This window comes from Limulus polyphemus, unplaced genomic scaffold (assembly GCF_000517525.1).
Source record: "Limulus polyphemus unplaced genomic scaffold, Limulus_polyphemus-2.1.2 Scaffold8493, whole genome shotgun sequence".
NCBI lineage: Eukaryota > Metazoa > Arthropoda > Merostomata > Xiphosura > Limulidae > Limulus > Limulus polyphemus.
This window is the reverse complement of record NW_013674103.1, coordinates 15506-21394: the sequence shown is the minus strand read 5'-3', so window position 1 is coordinate 21394 and position 5889 is coordinate 15506. Positions and strand designations below refer to the sequence as shown.

Below are 5889 nucleotides of genomic sequence, written 5' to 3'. Positions count from 1 at the left end.
ATTGTTTCATGAGAGACATGCAATTTCAGGGCCATTTCAAGAGTGTGTGTGTTGTCTTGGGTTAGACTCAGCAAGCGTCTTCAGAGCATCGATGTCAATTCCAACATGTTGAGCCCTGCCATCACACTTTTTAAGGCTAAAGTCACCTGAACAAAATTTGCTGAACCATCGTTGACACTTACAAACATTCAAAATATTTCCATAAACTTCTTTGATATTCTTTGTGGCTACAGAGGCATTGTTTCACTTCTTGTATTCAAACAGTATTACATGCCTAATGTGTGTCTCGTTGTGTGCCATCACTATAAGGGATTACAGTATATTAAACTTTATACATTATATAAGCTACACCTATGTGACGTTTAGGCAGTTCATTTAATTATTATACGTGATATACGTTTTTTGGAGGGTGGTTAATGAAAGTGTTTCAAAATGGGACATTAATTTCTTGACAACCTAATATATATAATTAATAATAAATAATTCCCTTAATTAATATAGCTCACATCATAACAGTTGTTATTAATGTAACTTAATGATATAAATAATACCTTGACCATTACCACGTCTGTTTATCCCAGCCAGTCTGATGAGTCCCTGTATTGGGCAAAAGGCCTCCTAGGCACTAGATATGGCAGATGTAATGTGGTTGACATATTACTATATTTCTTCTTTACTTTCACTCATAATGTTCTAGACTTTCATTATAATAAGACATCTTTCTTTTTCATCTATTTTGAACTTGACATTGTTTCTGTTTATACATGTTTTTAGAAAACATATTGATGTTTTTCCAATACAAGTTGTGTATGAAGATTGTGGTATAATACTGAATGATACTAGCAAGTGTAAAATCAAAATATTTGCTGCTTCACCATAGGACAAAAAATTCAAAATTTCAGTCTTTAACCTATCTTACCTTTAGAAAACTTTCCTTCTGGTATATCAACATTTAGATGATCATGAAGTTTTCTTCACTCATTGACTTGGTTTCCAATTGTAATATCTGACTGTGAATCACAAATTCTGAATAAATAAAATATACAGTTATCTTACTATAATGGATGTAGTAGTAGTAGTAGCAGCATGTATGTCAGTATCTATGTATGTGACCAAAACTCCTGCACCATATATTGAATGGCTCCACAAACAAAAATCCATAAAAACTTTCATACTTTGGGTATTCAAGAATCAGACATTTAGAAAAATAACTGTGGTATGTGCAACAACCATTTCTTTATAACAGAGCAAAACTTTAAATAAAAGTACTCTTCCCCACAACAAGAACATGACTTTCACTAGAACTGTACATGAGGATTTGGTTTTATCTTTATTGATGAAATTTTTAAATGTAGTAGTGAGAAATTGGAGTTCTTAAAAAACTATTATTTTTTCATTAAATGGTACCACTTTTAGTATATAATAACACTACAGTTTATATCAGTAAAATTTATGAAAATAGCATAATCCAAACACTTTTTCATGCAGTATTTCTCAGAAAAAAAAGTCTTTTAGAAAATGTTAACTTTTTCTAATTTTTTTCAATGAGATATGAATACTACAATTAGTAATCACTAGCATAAACAGCCAGCCATAGGGTGTCATTTCTGCTAGTAGAACAAACACTGGATAATCTAAAACTGTTTAATGATCCAAAAACCAAACAAAAACTGCCAATTTCCATTCCATCCAATAGTCAGAACATGTTTTAAGTCTTGAAATGAATTTCTAACAGTTAATAGTAATTTGCTTTTCTGTGTTTATCTCTTAGTTTTATTTTCTGTATGAATATCATTGGTCTATACGCAAACTCCCAAAAATATAAACACTTTCAATCTCCATTTTTTCACAAATATTTTAAACAACAATTATGTAACATAATATGAAATATCCATTTATATTTTTGCTTTGGTAATACAAATTGATTTTATTTAATCTGAAAAAAAAACATTTTTTATTCCTCTTTTATGCAAAACTCAATTTTATTAAACCTCTAAAAATATGTAACTATTTATTTTAAAAACTGTCATATAAATTTCTAAAGTTGTTATATCAGTATACAAGTGGGGCAAAATTGAATATAATGTTATGTTAAGACAGCAGAAGTCACGTGACATTGGTAACACGTAATGATTATCTAAAAGATTTGCGAAAAACGCTAGTGCACGCGATTTTGTTACGACAGCGGAAGTCAAGTGACGCTGGTAGCATGTGATGAGTGTCTAGAAGATTCTCGAAGAGGCTACGTGGGCACTATTATCGTATATAAGTGCGCTAGACAAAGGAGACAAGAGAGAGAGAGTGGGGAACCAAGGACAGCAGTTACGGTCAGTGGGAACCGAGGATAGCAGATACAGAGATGGGAACTATAGTTGCTGACAGGCGGAGATAGAGACGGACAATTAAGTCAAGCACGGTAGTAAAGTGAGTGAATTGTTGTGAATTATAGCATGTGTTTAAGTTAAAGTAACTGGAAATTAAGTGTATTGCAAAGTTGTATTGAGGATGAATAAACTAGTTTTATTTAAGAAAGGACTTGTATCGCAGGAAAATTAACAAACGAACATACAAAGACGTAACAGTTATTTCCTTTAGAATATATTTAATTTTTAATTTTATTAAACAATTATTAGACTTGTTTCAATTCTTTTAATATTTCCTTTAGTAACAACCATATATATATTGAAATGTTTATTTTTCTGATATTCTGCTTGTAATTTTCAAGAGCATATTGTAGCAAAAGTAAAACATCACTAAATCTTAAATTCACTTTCAAGTTGATATGCAACTAGCTTTTTTGAACCTCTTTAGTTTCTTCTAACATGTTTCCACCTATAATAACCTTGCCATTGGTTATGTTTATACATTATAGGGGAAAAAATTATTTTTCTTCTTGATGTCTTAATTATCAGCACTAATTACTTCCCAAAACTGCAATACAAAATCAAATGATACTGTTGACACACATACACAAAAGTCACAATAGCCTTCATTATCACATTGTACATATATTAATTTCATCTTTCAATCTTTACTTAATAACTTACCTGTTGAAAACCTTTTCTCTTGTATATCAACATCTAGATAAATAAGAGATTTGTCTTCATCTGTTGAATTAGTTTCTAGTTGTCACCTCTAGTTTTGAATCAAAGTTTCTGTACAAACTGTACAATTATATAACATGTTATGGATAATCTTGAGTCCATTTTATAATTTACCAATTTTGTTAAAATATACATAGAGAGAGAAATATTTTAAGTACTTTAGTTTTTTAACTGCCTGACTCACTTTAATATTGAAATTTTGTGCAAGAAAAGTTTACATATTAAACTGACTAAAGTATACTTCACTATATATTTATTAATACCAGTCATAAAATGTCATCATAACTGCAAGTAAGACCTATTAAACACAGATTTTAATGCCTAATTTTAAAAACAAATACAAATTAATTAGCTATAATATTTCAGTATAGTATAAGATTTCTCTTGCAATAAGAAGAAAATGTTCGATATTTCACAGTATATAAAATGTGACATTCAAAAATACATGAAATAACAACAATAAATGCTAACTAGAGCTGGATGTCATTTTTCATTAATCAACACTAGTATATGTTATAAAAATTAAACCTTTGTATTGTTATATTTTGATTAAAGTTAACACAAAAATGTGTCACAAAACCCTAGTGTTCAATGGAACACAATAGTATTAAATGGATTCCAATAATACCTTTCTTGTGATATTTTGCTTTTACTGGCAGTCATATACCTAAACTTTTATAGCAACACTTAAAGGAAGAATAATATTTTGTATATGCATTAAAGATAACTAGTATACTATCTACAAGTCTACTGATACAAGCAGGTCATGGGTAAAAATTTTCCAATTTTGCAAATTATATAGATGGAATATTAGAGATGTGTTTTGTTTTTTATTATGTTATGTATTAAAGTAATCAAAATTATTATGTATAAACAGCCAGTGAATACACACGTAAATTCACCACCAAGTAAATAGCTGTGTGATGCCACTTTTGCTAAACTTCTTTCCAACCCTTTGTTACAAATGTTACTCCACATGGAAATATTCATTCAAATCCTTTAAATAAAACACCATGTCATCATCAGACAAGAAATATCAACCTACACTGGATGTATATTTCTACTGTCCAGGGTTATCAAACCAAAACAATTCATGCCAGAAATGTGTATGACAATCATGAAGAAAACTCCTACTTTGAAACAGGTTGAGACATTAACAGAGCTATCTCAGAAAAGTCTACTAGATAACAGGGGACTTGCTCAATATATTAATTACAGAGTAGTACTATAACTCTTGCTACTGAGTTGATGCATAAATGAAATAACAATACTGGAAAGAAAGTAATACACTAACCACAAATAGGAGATTTGTTCAAGAAATCGATTACAGAGTAGTACAAAAACTTTTACAACTGATTCAATGCTAAATGTTGTAGCAATACTGGAAAAAAGTGAAACACTAAATACAAATACAGTGTGTGTACTTCCAGTTTACTTATGTCAGATGATCACTTTTACTGGATACTCTCTTCAACTGTTCTCAAGATTATCAAGACAAAATTCCAGACTGACCATCTGACTGAATAAGAAGTCTTAGACTAAACAAATGCAAGGTTTCTTAGTTGTCAACAAACATTGCATTTACTTAGAGCTACATGCTCCACCCACAACTAGTAATTCTCATTACAGTATTGGTGGGGCTGTAACCGGAACAACCACTGAAGAACACTGCTGTCAAAAGTCTTACACAATGTGTCATAACTTGCAATGCTCTCCTTGTTCGTAATAGGTATTACATCCTCTCAAGAACAACAAAGGTAACTAGAAATAAAACCAATTTACTTGCTTTCTCAACCACATTTATGTGAAACCTGCACATATACAGAAAAAAAAAGATTCAGAATAAATACTGTAATATTACAGAAAGATATAAACATATGGTATATTCATATATCACAATTATATTTCAATAGTGGTCATAATCTAAATATATGTAATATGAACATTACATTTTGTTTTATAACTAAATCGTCTAGTTCCAGTATAAATTAAGAGCTAGTATAATAGTAGTATGCAGTTTATGGGTCCCAGTAGCCAATTTTTGGAGGTTTGAGGAGGTCACACTGCTTATATACCTTCACTAGCTTTAACTGAAGTGAAGAGTCTGTACAAACCTTGACCTAAGAAAGAGACTTTAGTGACTGGATGCATTGCTCTGTGCACTGTTAAAAACAAAATATATAGAATGAAGAGACAACTTATAAAAATGACACGTGTATTAGTTAAATATACAGCACTTGGTTAAACTATTGATAATAATTACTAAAATATTATGATATGAAATATTTATATGCCATTGATTTCTCATATAAAAGATGTATATTTAATACCCTTACATAGTATTTTCTTGATATTTATTAATATCTTAATAAATATCTTAAATATTTATTGTTGTCTACAATGTAAGAGCATATTTCATGATAATTACTATTTTCTATCAGAGTATGATATATGAAATGACTGCACAGTAATACAACACTGTGTGTATGATACTCACTGGGATAACAGTTGGGATCTCAACTGTCAAAAAATGCTCTTCTATTTTAAATGGCTTTAATGCAGAAGCTCTAAACTTCTGTAATTTCACATTCACTTTCTGTTATCAGTATGTGATGGCACACCTTGCCCAATAACATTATCTAAGATCGACAAAATAATTATTATAAATGTATTGTAATGCGATTGTGTGCATATTCCAAAAGAGTCACAATGTCACACCTATTACTTAAATAATTCATAAAATACTTGTAAATGAATACCTTACAAACACTAAATACACAGCATT

General features: G+C 30.0%; 2 long non-coding RNA genes across 3 annotated transcripts in view; one reads left to right on the top strand and one right to left on the bottom strand.

Annotated features, from left to right (window-relative positions):
• Positions 1–1004, top strand: part of LOC111083186 — a 3326-nt gene extending 2322 nt beyond the window's left edge. Inside the window, exons 2-3 of the long non-coding RNA XR_002608853.1 lie at positions 136–141; positions 926–1004. This is a non-coding gene — a long non-coding RNA (uncharacterized LOC111083186). The remainder of the gene's footprint in view (positions 1–135; positions 142–925) is intronic.
• The window catches only part of LOC111083185, a 10603-nt gene extending 5383 nt beyond the window's left edge, over positions 1–5220 (bottom strand). The window contains exons 1-3 of one of the 2 annotated variants that reach the window (XR_002608851.1): positions 5180–5220; positions 920–1026; positions 552–625 (exon numbers count right to left, since the gene is read on the bottom strand). This is a non-coding gene — a long non-coding RNA (uncharacterized LOC111083185). The remainder of the gene's footprint in view (positions 1–551; positions 626–919; positions 1027–5179) is intronic. The other variant, XR_002608852.1, reaches the window with a different exon arrangement.
• Positions 5221–5889: the final 669 nt, after the last annotated feature.